Genomic DNA, 16,297 nt, shown 5'->3' on the forward strand with positions numbered 1-16,297 from the left:
AAATTGGACGTCCAGATTGGACTACATCCGCGCCAGCCATGGCGGTCATATGCCAGAAATCATCTTTAAAATGTAATGCCACAAGATTATCTTTCGGATAAATAAAATTGATGTCAATCGAATGATCCATCGTTCTTTCATTGCAACTTAAAGTTCTATACATCGAAAAAAAACACCCCTTACTATTTTGGAGAGTAAGAAATATTTATTCGGATTTTTTAGATATGCTTTTAGGTTGGTTGTACATGTTGTCATTGGTTCTACTGACAGTTGATTTGAAAATTATTAGATGTGATAAAACGTCCATTTTTGAGGCTCTCATTCCCTGTAGATCCATCTTTTTTTCAAGCTTGCATAGTTACAATAATAAAAAACAGCTGCATTTTTTATTTAATCTTAACAACTGTCACAATTTAACATACAGCTATTTGTAGTTACATGCAAACTTGTATCTAGCTGTCGAAAGCTTTGGAGGACTTAGCAATAGTATCCACCTGGTAGTCACTCCACTGGATCTCCGAGACAAAATCAATATACTTAACTAGGGAGACTTGCCGGTCCTGAAACCCATTGTTACAGAAGACGTTTCAAGTAGTTAAAGACAATTAACATCAGAATAACTTTAGTATACTTTGTAATTGGTTAGTCCTTTCCAACGAGTTTGTTTTCCTTTTCCTGTTTACAAAAAAAAAAACAAACCTATTTAATGTTTTATTATTCTATATTGTTTACGGATGAAACTAAACTTGCAAAATAAATTAATCAATGCGCAATATGAGCCAATTAATATAAAACTATCTGAAAATAAATATATGAAAATTTGGATAGCTCCATAAGCGCGATGCTCGATCCATATGAAATAATTTTAAGGCTGCGACGTTACCACTTCTTCGAAAAAGTGGCATCAACATTGAAATTTTAAGTTTGACACCATGTATGTATATTATTGCATTTTCCGAAATTTTGTTTTTTATTACTACGACATTGGCACCCATAAATTCATTCTATATCTTACAGGATTGTTCAATGATGATTTGGGTACGAGATACAAAAATGGGGAAAAGGAACATCTTCTTAACAGAACACCCTGTATATTATGACATATTCTAAGAGCAAATGAAATTCCTTTTCTAATGTTGTATTATGTTCCTATACTCAAGTCGTTTGGTTGTTGAAATAATAGTTTCTCTGAAAACCCTGAAAAAAGGCATGGGAGTATCGGTCTTATGTTACATAATTCATTTTCCGTTTGATGGTGCAATAAAGATTGTGATTTTGTCGATAAAATAGGTTCAAAATGTTTAAATGAATTCGTTTATTATGTATGGACAATGCAAACTACAAAATTTCAGAATTAAGAAAAGCCTTACAAAATGTTTTACGAAAAACGTTTTTAAAACTTTTTACTCCAAGAAAATATTAGGTACTTAAAATAAAACTTGAATATCGAAAAATTCAATTTTTACATTGCATTCAAAATACTTTCAAATCTGTTAAAGCGGGCTGGTGATAGTAGCCTTCTTTATCTCCGATGGATCTATTTCTTCAAAGCTTGGTACAATCCGATGACGTAACTCGGGGTCAAATAGAAGCGTGACTTTGGCGCAATCCATAGCTTAAAATCTAATAGAGTCAGATTGGGCGATCTTGCTGGCCATTAAATAATTCCTATAATTCTTGTGACACCTCTTCAGTGCAGTGAGACCAAAAGTGTTCATTCCTACGATTGAAAATATCCAATACCAACACAATGCGGACCTCCTTCTAATAGCCAAGTTATCTGCTGCGCTACAAATCGAACTATTTGGGTAGGCATAAAAATATGCTAAAACGTTTATTACATTTTCTTTGTTTGGAGTATCATGTTTTGGTAAAAATGGAGACACCCTTAGTTTCGAACCATAGTTTGTAAAGTTTTTCTTCGTCGGGATATGTTTCATTTAATTTTCTGGATATTCTGGCTACAATGTTGTTGCATTGCACAGAAAATGAATTATTTAAGATAAGACGTATATTTCATGACCAATTAAAAGAGGAATTATGCCAAAGTAATCCAGTTTTCATAGAAACTCGCTTTTATTGCAGAAAGCAAAAAAATATAGCGCGATCCATTTAAGAAATGCATTCTTCACTATTTATATATCTGGTAGGTAAATAATAAGTATCGACCAACCCTGTGTAATATGGAATCAATTTAGATACTAAGAAATTATATTCGATACCCCCCTAAGCTACGTCTAAAACTTGATTTTTGTATTGGCTCCAGTGTCCTAATAACAAAAATTTAATTAAAGCTATTCAATTGAAGTGTGAGCGGAGCGGAAAGTGCAATCTGTATGCCATTTAAAAATTTGAATGTTTATGGGATTTTTTTGAAGAAGTGGCATCTCTCGACTGTATAGAATGTGTCTAGCATTTTAGGTCCCAGTAAACGATTTTCGGACGTAAAGTTTAAAATGGCGCCACATGTAACGTGTATTTCATTCCTATTAATCCTGTTGCGAAGCTCGCAAAAAATGTCACAAACTGGCTACCTCACGGCATCAAACGGAATCCCCGAGAATCCCAACATCCAGATCTCAATTTAAACCGGGACAATACAGCTCGCTCCGACTTCGTCGGTTTACGTAATAACCCATAACTAGCCCTTTATAGAAAACAATACAGATAAAAATTTATGAGGATGTCCCGTAACGCCGATTTATACGCAGAAGTGAAAATCTGCAGGCCTTGAACCGGGAATTAATACGTTTCGGGGCTTTTCCTGCCGAACGTCGGCCGAAAGTATAACGGCAAAAAGAGCGGTCCAAAATCCGGATCGCCTTTGCGCAACACAAAAGCTTGGAAAATAAATACTTTGCAGTTACCTATCGGGGTCAATTTTCGTTGTAAATTGTCTTGTCTGCGGTATACGTGACTTCTTTTTAAATTTTCCTAGTTTCCGCGATCGGGGGTTCGTTCATCGGCTTTTCTGCCTTTACGTTTATAATTGAAAACGATTTACACGACAGACTTTTCTTCTTTTACGACATGAAAAAAAAAGGATAAGCTTAGAATTTTAAACGGGTTTAAAAAGTTTTGACTTTGACAATTTGAAAAATTTAAGTGGCAATATCAATAATAAAAAGAAATGTTTAAAGCAAAATTGTGCATAAAAAGGACACAATATAATGCTGGAAAAGACTAAAAGATGTAAACAAAGAAAGCCAAAGACTTAAGATTTTGAAGAAAATGTGGAAATGAAGTTCAGAATGTCATTTATGATTTATATAGACCAAAAACTTACTTATTTACCAAAATAAATAAAAACTAAAAGTTCAGATTTTCACGAAATTACATATTTTGACACGACAATTGTTTCGACAACACCGTGTCTTTATCAAATTCGATTTTATTTTGATTGATTGATTTGAAAAAGTCATGTCAAAATATATAATTTCGTGAAAATCTGAACTTTCAGTTCTTATTTATTTTGATAAATGGATTTTCATCAAGTAAAAGCCTCCTCAGTTCAATTTTTACTTATTTACATAGACTTATTACTCTTATCTGGAGAAAATACCTTAAAAAGGGAGACAGAGACAACATATAAAAAATCTTCGCAGAGCATACTTCATACGCACCAAGTGACTCGTGGATGCATGCATGGGACAATGCGGATTCAGAGCAGTCTCGATCAGATATTCACGATAAGGAAAATGCTGAGAATTTAATAGACAAATTTAGGTGTGTGTGTTAACGGCTTCATTAGTAGAGTAGAAATCGGTGATCCGTTTGAAGTGACGAATGGTTTGAAACATGGTCTCACACCTAGTGTCTAATATTGCCCTGGAAAAAGCCCAAGATCGGCTAAAATATCCACAGAGGTCTCTGGGGTCGATGACCCAATAGTCCTCCTAGCGTTTACTAATAGCATGACTTTGTTTAGGATATACTCGATATTTGAAATAATTTCCTCTTTTGACGCAAGGACGAAGTTGAAATCTTTTGCAAGGAACTCATTTTTAGTCTCAGAAAGTTGGCGCGATGTTGATGATTGCAGATAACTTTATACTATCTGGAACATAACAATGTAAAGAGTAATCTTACCAGTTTCACTCGGTGATTTTCTGACTTTTTGCATTTACGATTGAGGTCTTCTCCATAAAGGGTCGTTAATTTGCCTTTCACCAATGTACGAATCAATGCTCAATGTTCAGCATAATCGTTGGCGAAACGTGAGCATGTTCCATTGATTAATGATCAATGATCAATGATTAAATTTGTGGAATTTTGAATGATACTTTAAACAAATGTTCGAAAAAACGTATATAAACATTTAACCGATACGGCGGCCGTAATAATGAACTACTACAACAGTGGAAATTACAGAATATAAAAAAATAATGTGCTTAGCTCTACATAGCTAGGGCAACGTGAAAAATTAACTATTTTCTCTAACGTAAATGCTTTACAAAATATTCCTGTTTTACACTAATCAATCTTACTTCCTTTTGTTTTAATGTAGAATAGTGAATTCAACACTTCAACTTTTGTGTTGGTTTTTCTATATACCTTTTCTAGATATATTAAAAACCCTCTTAAAAATATAGATTCTTTACCCTCTTGTGATATTGAAACATATTTCGCCTCGGTGCTTGAAAAACTAACAGTTCCCCACTTCCCGCGAGATTGTACTCCCTGACAAACAAAATATCAATCAAATTATTGTCCCAGGCAATATCACTATAACCAGTAATTTCAATACTATTTTGCTTTTAAAACAAAATTTGTATTAAAATTCTTTTAACACGTAGTCATTTGAATAGATGTTATAAAACTGCACTGCAAAAGCTGTGTCTGTTCTCGAGTTGACAGCTAAAAAAATTAATCATGTTAAACTGCGGCAAGGAATTTTTTATAAACATTCTGCCTTTGTTGCAATTTTATTGGAGCTTCAATTGGAGTCACTGCAGGTTTTCCATCAGTCATAGAAAATTTGCAACTCTATATGTTTTTGATTGACTCTTAACTCATTTTTAGATTTATCTAATGCAATGTGCGAAATATTTCTTTACTTTACTTTGAAATTTTCATTAAAAAATTGCTTCAATTTATTCTTTTCAATTTTGTTTTCTTATTGTTTGAGTCAAATAGGGTTTCATCAACTCTTAGGTTCCACATTTCTAAAGACAACAAACAAACTTTATTGCCATATTTGCTAAAACCTTCGGGTGTGTTAAAAACTAGAGCATGTCCTTTCTCATCTGTCTTACGAGCAAACAGAAAGTTTGCCCTCAAATGTGGTACACTATTTTAGATATATTTATACAAGATGATGAACACACTTATGTCTTGCCTACTCCAAAACTTCACACGTTTTGGTTATTAGGTACTGTTATTCAAAATCTAATATTTAATCCTTCTGGTAATTCACGTGTGTAGTTGCCCCTAAATACTATACTAATACTATGTACTATAGAAACGGCTCTTGAATACATATGCGTTGCACAGTTAGTAAAGTTCTTACTGCTTTTGAATAATTCTTGGTTATTTTATTATTATTTTTCTTTTCTTTCCTCTCTTATTATAAAGGCTTACTCTTACATTAATTTTTGTAATGACCTGTCTGGGCATTCTGGGAACACTGTACACCTATTTTTGTTACATTTTTCTTTGAAAATAATATGGCTGTCTCTTCAGACGTTTCTTCAGACTCGTTTCCACTTAGCATTATAACTCCTCATAACTCATCTTCAACTGGATACCCTATATCAGACAATTTCTGGGAACAAAACATTACCTCATTTACATAGGCCTCTATTGTTTGAAAAATCTTCTGGATAAGCCTTTATCTTCAGAGGCCGCAACTAAATTATCTCCAGTTTGCTATGCCGAAATTCCGTTCTGACATACTAATATGCCACAGACTGCACCATAAGCCGAATTTTCGCAAAAGCTTTTTGATTCCATCGCTCATTTTCTGAAGTAATGGATGAATCTCCTGTAACTCCATTTTCATTCCGAATCTCCTATCATTGAAAATTGCCCTACCAACCAACTCCTTAAAACGCAACACACACACACAACTTTGATTTAACGCTGTTTATGCCGAATATCTACGGACCAACAATACTGGGCCCATAACCTGTAGGATTTTTAATGATACGCGTCTTTAAGCAAACATATTTACTTCTTAAAAACGTGTACAAACGTTTAAAAATGAACCACTACAACAGTGGAAACCACAGAATACAAAATATTATTTTGCTTACCTCTATATAGCTATCTGTCTAGTCTTAAAAAATGATTAATTAATAAGCATATTAAAGATTTTGTTAGACTAATTTCTCGTCCTCCAAGCACTGAAACCCTTAGGAGATATTTAAGTTTATTAAATTATTTAAGTTAAGCGTTGAATATAAATACTTCGGGCTCTATCCCAATTAAAGGGCAATGCAATAGGAAATGATGTAATATTTCTTGAGATCCTTAGACTGTACTGTCCAACAATCGTGCCTTTGTTAACACACCTTTTTAATTCATGCATTGTAAGGCTTTTGACACCCTTAGTCACTCACTTTTCTGTGCGAAACTCATTTATTATTTTATTATTATGGATTTAAAACCAAAATAATCAGATTAATTCGTAGTTATTTTCAAAAAAGATCACAGATAGTAGAGATTGATAATAGGAGCGGGGCATTAGTGTTGCACAGAGGTGTACCTCAAGGTTCTCTTCTGGGGTATGTGTCCTTTGTTATCTTCACTTCGGATATGATTGATTACATTGATCAGTGTGACATCTGGAGTTTCCTAAGATCCGAAGCTGCTGAAGTTTTAAAGAGGTTAAATAAAAGTTTGGAAAAAATTGCAACTCACTGTATGGGTTAATGTTAAAATCAGTTAAGTCGGGCATTATTTACTTAAGACCTTTAAAATACTGGGCTAGTAAGGTGCTTGACATTTCATGGTGTCGGTTGTTCCAAATGCAAAAATATGTGTGTTATTTTTGATAATAAATTGAGGTTCAAGACTAATGTCTCTAAAATTATACAAAAACAAACATATCCTTAACAGAAAGTTAAAAAAATCATTGTCTGTCTGTCTGTTGTCGTTGGCTAGGTGTCGCACAAACCATTGCAATTTCGTAATTAGTCTCTGTTTAGATGTGACCACTAATGTTAATTACACTTTCTTAACATCGCCGACGGACAAACACTTCACCTAGCCTCCGTTTTACATAAAATGCACAAAACTTCATACCCGGATATTTGTTGGAAAAAATTACAACCCGGAGTTCTGTTCATAATTGTTGTACACGTTTTAACTATTGTTATGAGATAGCAAAAATGTATAAAGCTAAAGATTTGAACTCAGTTATATGTAGGTAGGGGTGTAGGGGGATAGTGATGCGACTCAAACAGCCTCTCCTATCCAAACGTCAACCTCACCTGCAAGAGTGATGATAAATATTTATCATCCGGTGCACCCTGCAGGATAACTAACGAGGCTCTGAGGACCGAACGACTGCAGGAATAAGCAGTCCCCACCTACTGGCTAACAGCTTCGGGTGGAGGAGCCAGGAAGTGCAAGGGCACTCTTTTGTCCTTGGGCTGAGAAATCAACCCGAAAGGCGGATGAACAGAAGGCAATTTGGAAAACCACTGCATTAAAGATCACATAGTGATATTCCCTGCATTATCATCATGACTAAAGTCAGAACGGAATATAATTCCGGAGTAAGTCCTCCGATCGGATCTCCGGGGAGGACAGTTGTGACTGATATGAGTAATGCAACCGATCTGAAAAACACCCTGCTGCAAAAACCAATAAGAATTGGAACATGGAATGTTCAAAGCATGTTCAATCCAGGGAAAACACGCAATGTAATTTTGGAAATGAATAGACTTAACATCAAAATAATGGGAATCAGTGAGGCTCGCGACAAAATTGTCTATTATTCAGGAAGTAGTGACAGTCAACGTCTTCATGTAGTTGGACGAGACTCTTCAGAGATCTGTGAAGAATTTCGTGCCTTTCTCTCAGCGTGTTTTGCTTTTACAACTCGAGGCATACTGTGGTACACTAAACATAACCCAAGTGTACGCTCCAACAAAGGATAAAACCGATGAAGAAGTGGAATCTTTCTACAGGGACATTGATGACGTCATGAAACTGACTAAGAACAAAGATGTCACCATACTCCTGGGTGACATGAATGCCAAGATTGGAAAAGGTTCATGTGACAAATGGATTGGGCGGTACGGACTGGGGGAGCGTAATGAGCGAGGAGATCGTCTCCTACAGTTCTGCCAAGAAAACTGTATGGTAATAACTAATACCTTTTTCAAATTACCAAAACGTCGCCTATACACATGGAAATCGCCACAAGACACCGAAAAGCATATAGTCCGGAATCAAATCAATTATATTCTCCTCAATCAGAGATACAGAAATTAAGTGAAAAGTGCCAAAACATACCCAGGAGCAGATGTAGGCTCGGATCATAATCTTCTTGTGGCGGAGATTATGGTGAAGCTCAAAAAGCTGAAAATATCATCGAACGAAAGACCTATTGATACTAGCCTACTAAAAAGGAATGACGTGAAAGTGAAGCTGTACCAAGACATCAATGAGAACCTGAATAAGTTGAAAAATACCCGTTCGGCAACTCGAAACCAACCTGAATAAATGTGGCAAAGTTTAAAATCGAATATCATAGAAGCTTGCAAGAAGCATCTGAAACCGGAGAAAAGAACAAATCGAAAGGATTTGATGACTGAGGATATATTAGTGCTTATCGAAAAAAGAAGAAACTTGAAAAATACGGACACACAGAAATATAAGGAAGTGCATAAAGACATCTAATATAAATGTCGCAAAGCTAGGGAGGAGTGGATAAAAGAGAAATGTACCGAAATAGAAAATTTGCAGACTCCACGACTCTCACAGTGTGCATAAAAAAATAAGAGAGTTTACTGGAACTGCTTGGAAGCAAAAATCATATACTCTTACAAATGAAGAGGGAAACATTGTGTTGGATATTAAAGATCAACTGATTCTATGGGAAGACTACATTAAAACCCTCTTCAACGATCAAAGAGAGGAAATAACTACCAACACTAATAATGAATCTGGACCATCGATTCTAAAGGAAGAAGTACAAGCAGCAATAAAATCAGCCAAAGATGGGAAAGCACCTGGCCCTGACAACCTACCTGCAGAAGCGCTCAAGTTGATTGAAGAACAACACTTAGATGCTGTAACTTCCCTGTTTAATAAGATCTATGAAACAGGAATAATACCAAAGGAATGGCTCCATTCAACTTTTGTCACAATTCCTAAGAAGGCTAATGCCAAAAAATGTGTGGAACACCGCACGATCAGCCTTATGAGCCACACACTGAAGATCTTTCTCAAAGTCATCCACCGCAGGATTTATAAGAAGCTGGAAGAAGATATAGCAGATACTCAGTTTGGTTTTAGAAATGGTTTCGGCACAAGGGAGGCTTTGTTTGCCTATAATGTCTTGATGCAACGGTGTCTTGATGTCAACCAAAACATATATGCCTGTTTTATTGATTACATAAAGCATTTGATAGGGTGAGACACAAGCAGCTAATAGAAGCACTAGAACGAAAAAACCTCGACACAAGATATTTACAAATAATAGTAAAACTATATTTAAACCAAGGTGCGTCGATTCGCGTCCAATCTGAAATGACGAAAGCAGTAGAAATCAAGCGAGGAGTTAGACAAAAGTGTGTTCCTTCACCACTCCTCTTCAATGTCTACTCAGAGGAAATCTTCACCAAAGCCCTCAAAAATGATACCGCTGAGATAAGAATTAACGGCATTCCACTGAACAATCTGCGTTACGCGGATGATACAGTACTTCTCGCCGAAAACATGCAAGACCTGCAGAATATGTTAAATAATGTCGTCAAGTCTAGTCGAGAATATGGTCTGACACTCAATGTTAAGAAGACCAAGTACATGATTGTCACCAAAACCATAGTGCTCCATGAACATCTGTATGTTGAAAACCAAGAGCTGGACAGAGTCGAGAGATATGATTACCTGGGTACGAGTGTCGACTGCAATGTGGATTATTCTTCGGAAATAAAGATCCACATTGAGAAAGCCCGTGCAGCCTTTGTGAAGATAAAGAAGCTGCTCTGTAGTCGCGATTTGAGCCTAGATCTGAGAACTCGAATGTTCAAGTGTTATGTATTCCCGGTCCTTGTGTATGGTGTGGAAGCTTGGACCCTCAACCTGTTTTGTGAGCGGAAACTGGAAGCCTTCGAAATGTGGGCATACCGTAGGATGCTGAGAATACCATGGACGGAACATGTGACCAACGTGGAGGTTCTGAGAAGAATGAAGAAAGGTGTACAGATCCTACAGGAAGTGAAAGAAAGGAAATTGCAATATCTCGGCCACATCATGAGAGGACCAAAGTATGAAATTTTACAACTCATAATTCAGGGAAAAATTGTGGGAAGAAGATTTATTGGAAGAAGAAGAATATCCTGGTTTAGAAACCTACGAAAATGGTCTAATGTTACATCATCTGACCTATTTAAAGCCGCAGTTTCCAAAATCAAAATAGCAATGATGATAGCCAACCTCCGAAGTGGAGACGGTACATGAAGTAGAAGATATGTAGGTAGATATTTTTTATATTCTCAAGAAACTGGGGAATTAAGTTGACATACTTTACTGCGTTGTATGAAAATGAGTTCTGAAAGATTGCAGTCTGTAGGACTACTTATTACATTAAGCAATATTATCTAGAAATGTAGGATTCTGCGGTCATTCATTTTGAGGCATTTTATATCATTGTATAGATGTGATACATGATCAAAATTCATCATTCTGTACTATCTGAATTCGCGTCTTACTTTACTGATCCAAACAAAAACCATAGGCAAAGTCACATTAATTGAAATTAGAGAGGACCAGGGATTCATACAAAATTCGTCTCAGTTATTCACTTAAAATATATCTATTATTATATAAAACTTTTACGGAAGCTAAGGATTTTTGACTTTTTTTTTGAGTTCATTGAATCTAAGTTTGCTGTCTAAGATAATCAAAATTTTGAAAAGAAACTGTTAATGAAAATAATATAGTTAGCAATTTTGCTGCACTGTTAATAAATGTAGATTAGCTTTGTCAATTTTAATGCTTAAATTTTTATTCTATTGTTTTAATTTTTGTTTTTGCCTACTTTAACTGTATTACCTTTTTCCCACGTTTATTGTTATTGTTAATCTAAATTTGCATTATTGTAAGTTGATTTAGGGATTTTTTTCCATGCTCCGTTAACTTACGAGCTCAGCTGCCCTCCGCCGAGTGAAAATTAAACGCGGATTAATTATTTATTTATTAACTTATAGCTGGCGCAACTTCAACTCGATTAATTTAAATAACAAATCTCAAAAAATTGTTTCGCCGTGCATGATATCCTTCAACAGTCAATTGCAATTTTTCAAACGCACCTGTAAAGGTAATACGTGAAACGACGCCGAATCATTATTTTTAATAGAGGTTAGAACGGAGCGGTTTAAGTATTAAACTCGGAGATCCATTAGTTTTAACGTCCCGAAAATGGATTGTCCCTGTTAGCGTCGAAGCATTGTTTCCCGGAAAATCTTCCGCGTCGAAAAGAGAAAATAGGAAACGTATATAATTCAGAGTCTCTCCCTCGTGCCCGAAGAACGCAGTTTTAATTCCGCTCCTCTCCCCCACCCGGACCTATTGTGTACATAAAGTGTAGATTTAGCGTTCGAGACACCGGCAAAGCGTCTTAAGTTGTAAAGAACTAACATATTTCCCGGTGAATTATCCGCGCTAAAGGAAATAATGGCGACGTGAAAACGGAACCGGAAAAAGCCGCTCACACACGCGACCCGCGCAACTTTTCTCCCAGTTTAGAAAATAATAAATTTCGCGGTAAATATCAAAAGTTCTGCTTTATGATTTTGCTTTCGGTTGTTTTATTCCGGGCCTTTGTGTGCGCGAGAGATTAAATAGACGTAAAATAGTACTAAAAGGCTAGAGCTAGGGGCGACAAAGTGTGAAGCCGCTTTTCGTAATTTATTTTTTATATCGTCGAGTACGCGGGTTCGCAGATAGGACTGGATAATAGGGAAGGGTGGGGCAAGAAGGTCCACCTCGAAAATTAATCTTTTTTTTCTAATAATTATTAATTCTAGTTATTTGTACATTTTTTGCCCTTTACGTGATACCAGGGGCAAAATGGGCCGCTTAAAAATTCAAAAAACAAGTTATTCCATATTATTATAACCGAATCATAATTAATTTATTAAAAGTGTTATTTTTTGGATAATTCTATGGATTTAGCCTAATGCTTTCGAAAATCTTATAAATACCAATAACAAATTTTTTAACCTATGGAAAAATAGTTACTAATCAATAACGTTTTTATTTATGAAATACATTTTAAAAAATAATTATAATTATTATATATAACGGCCAGAAGCTTCGAGTAATATTAAAAAAATAGCCCAACAACTATGTTTATAATTTATTAAGCAATATGTTACAATTTTATCATAATTTAGGGATGCTGTTGATACTATGTATTAAAGTAACATGTTGTGGTGTTACATGTAAGACACTTCCACCTGCTCCATTTTATAAAAATAATTTTTAAAGAATTTACCGAGTGGGCAAGAAAAAAACGGAGAAAAATGTTTTTCGTTGTAAGTTTTGACTTATTAATATATAAATTGTTTTCTTTTTTTTATAGAGCCATAATGTAACTTAAGTTTGATTCATGTAAGACATGTTATCATGTTATTATTTTTGGCATTTCAATAATGAAAAGCATGGCCACAACTTTTGTTTACTATTTTACTTTACTCTTTTGACACTAAAACTAACTATAAATCAAAATCTTAAATGAACGCCCGTATTGAAAAGCAATGGTTAAACTTTTTTAGAGCTATGACTAATGCAAAAGTTGTAACAAAAGCAGAGCAAAGTGCTTAACTGAATGATACTTAGTAAGCAAAGTCAACTATTTTAAAAAATCCAATAACAGTATTTTGTTTTAATCTATATTAAACAAATAACTTTTTATTTAATTCTTACCTTTGGGACACTCTGTATTGATTTTTTGTTATTTATTTAAATACCAATATTTCAAAATGTTTCTGCATTTTGTGTAGTGTTACTAAACCGTTTTCATGATTTAATTAAAAACTGTTGGTAAATATAAGGTTTTTTTGCGAACACCCTGTATAATAATTATATTGTATTAAACTTTGATGTTCGTAATGATTTCTTATTTTTATTGTTGCGTTTTTATTAATATTAAGTGAAATTATACCTTCTTTTCTTACTTTATTATTTCCTATTTATTTATATTTTATTTTATTGAATTAGTTGTTAAAAATGTCCACCCAGTTGCTGTATACATATTCTCGCTCTTCTTAGAATTGAGGTGGTAGTTCTGATAAACTAAAAGTTTCAGTTTTGGTTAGTTATAGGTGACCTTGCGGGCCGAGGAACACCACACAACACATCCGTTGTAGTACACAAGAGGAACAGCATCCAATAATATTGGAAGATCATTTTCTTAATTTTCTTCAATTATTAACGAACCAATGAGGCGGTCATCAATAATGCAGTAGCAAATATTCACCGCAAACCTATCTTGAAAATGAGATTCCCGAGTTTGATGTAGATTTTCAAGTGCGCATCAATGTGAATTCCTGACGTTATGCTAATTGAGCGTACTGTGATTTTGCATTATGAATTGAACGGTCTAAACGAATTTTATTCTGGACGGCGAAGTTGCAATGGGAGTTTAAACATATTACAAGAAAAAATGACCATTTGATTATTGTGGATTTTCTTCAGTAGGTGTTTAGATTTTATGAATTTAATGTAGGTAGTCCGGGATAAGATTACCCTTTACCTCCAAATAAATCAAAGCACCCTCATACCCTTGAGGTAAAAAATTGCCTCCCAAGGCAGATCAGCCATATAGGAAAGGCCAACCAAACCACCTGATTTTGTTATTGAACAGATTATGAGTGATTACCGCAATAACTTATAATCGCCTTATTTAGTTGGCCGTGACTTGTGTGGTTAGGGGCAGTGAATCTTAATAAGTGAAAATATATGCTAATAATCGCCTTTTATGTCTGTAAATGATACAATTTTTGGGTTTAAGGTGTTGTTTTTGGGACTTTAGCATCATGATTTTTGCTCAAGATGGTAAGTAGTTCATATTCTTAGATCTTCTTCTCCTTACGAAGGTTGGCAATCGAAATGGCTATTCTGGCACGTGAAACTGCAGCCAAAAATATTGCTATTAATGAGCGGTTAAACCACCTCCTGAGGTCTTTAATCCATAAGTTTTGGCGTCTTCCTATCTATCTTTTCGTTGTACTTTGCCTTGTATTATCAACCTCAGAAATCAATATCTTTCACCGCTCATAATGTGACCCAAATACTGAATTTTTCGGTTTTATTGTGTGCAATAACTAGCGAGATTTGTGCATGCAATTTAGAACTTTAATGTTGGTTTCTGTTTGAGCATCGAGTGTTCAGCTCTCGCATCCGTAAAGCAACGCAGAGAAGATTTCCCCACTCTCATTCTGAGCTCAACTTCAGTCCGATCGTATAAAATAAAAGGCTAATGCGACCTACAAATTCTTGAAATTCATTCAGTTGCACTATGACGACAGTTTCATCTGCCTGTCTTATATCTCTCTATCTATATCTATATGGCTTCTGAATAAAGATTAAGCAGCAATAGGAACAAAACGCAATCCTGCCAAACTCCTCTCTTCCTTAGCATCTCGTCAGATGTATTTTGTTCAATATTAATCGCTGTTGTAAAGCTAACGGTAAAGTTTTGAAATTATACGTAAACCTTGTTCATGAATCAATATCTTTTGATGGTTAACGCAGTCGAACGCTTTGCGGTAATCAATAACACACATGAACCTAGTCCGTTCAGGAATGCAATTCACTTTCGTCTATTTGAAGTTTTCATTTCTTATAAATTTGTGTCGATAATCTAAGAAATGCCTTCAACATGTGGGACATGAGACTAATCATTCGAGTCCTCTGGTATCTTTCACAGACTTTTTTTGTGGCCCTATTTCCTTGTGATCTAATGGCGTGTATGGCCTCACTCATAATGGGTGTTTTTTTTTCGATGTATTGAACTTTAAGTTGGCATTACTGTTCAAGATGGCGACCGATTTAACAGCTGTCAAGTGCAATAGTGCAATTTTATTTCGAAAATAATGGTTCTGTGCGGAATACGTATCGCGCACTATGTCCATTTTATCGTCGACAAAATCGTCCATCAGAGCAGTTAATTCGATTAACCATGGAACGTTCTCACACCACGTTCACTCTTATTGATAACTCGCATCCCCAGAGGCGCCGTACGGTGTAGCATTGAGGAAGCCCCGCCATCGAACACATTGGATCTGTGTCCATCCACTTTATGGAAGATTTTGCGGAAGGATCTTGGTTTACGTGCTTACAAAATCATCAAGTAAGGCGTAGATTCGTCGAATGGGCCCAAAACGAGATTGCCGTTGTTCCCGATTTTCATAAGCGAATTTTGTTTAGCAATGAATAGCACTTCTGGTTGAATGGCTACGTCAACAAACAAAGCTGCCGCATTTGGAGCGAAGCTAATCTTCAAGTGTATGTCGAAACACCGTTACATCCAGAAAAACTGACGGTTTGGTGCGCTTTATGCGCATGATGTCGGCGCAACATGTCACACAGCTCGTGCCACAATCGATTTATTGAAAGACACGTTTGGTGACCGCCTAATTTCAGGTTTTGGACCTGTGAATTGGCCTCCAAGATCTTGTGATTTAACACCGCTAGACTACTTTCTGTGGGGCTATGTAAAGTCATTTGTCTATGCGGATAAGCCAACATTCTCCGTGTTATTGCCGATATATGGCCACAAATGTTGGAAAAAGTCATTGAAAATTGGACGTTCAGATTGGACTATATCCGCGCCAGCCGTGGCGATCATATGCCAGAAATCATATTTAAAATGTAATGCCACAAGATTATCTTTCAGATAAATAAAATTCATGTCAATCGAATAATCCATCGTTGTTATATTGCAACTAAAAGTTCTAAACATCGAAAAAAAACACCCCTTACTTGGATATTTCTGAACCTTTTTCCTCTATTATGTTGTTAAATGGGTGTGGAAGTTGTGCTCCCTTGTTAAATAACTGTGTTCATGCCATTTCTTCAGTTCAGCATCTACTCCCGTAATTAGTTCTTATATTTA

This window comes from Cylas formicarius, unplaced genomic scaffold (genome assembly GCF_029955315.1).
Source record: "Cylas formicarius isolate icCylForm1 unplaced genomic scaffold, icCylForm1.1 PGA_scaffold_8__14_contigs__length_24414737, whole genome shotgun sequence".
NCBI lineage: Eukaryota > Metazoa > Arthropoda > Insecta > Coleoptera > Brentidae > Cylas > Cylas formicarius.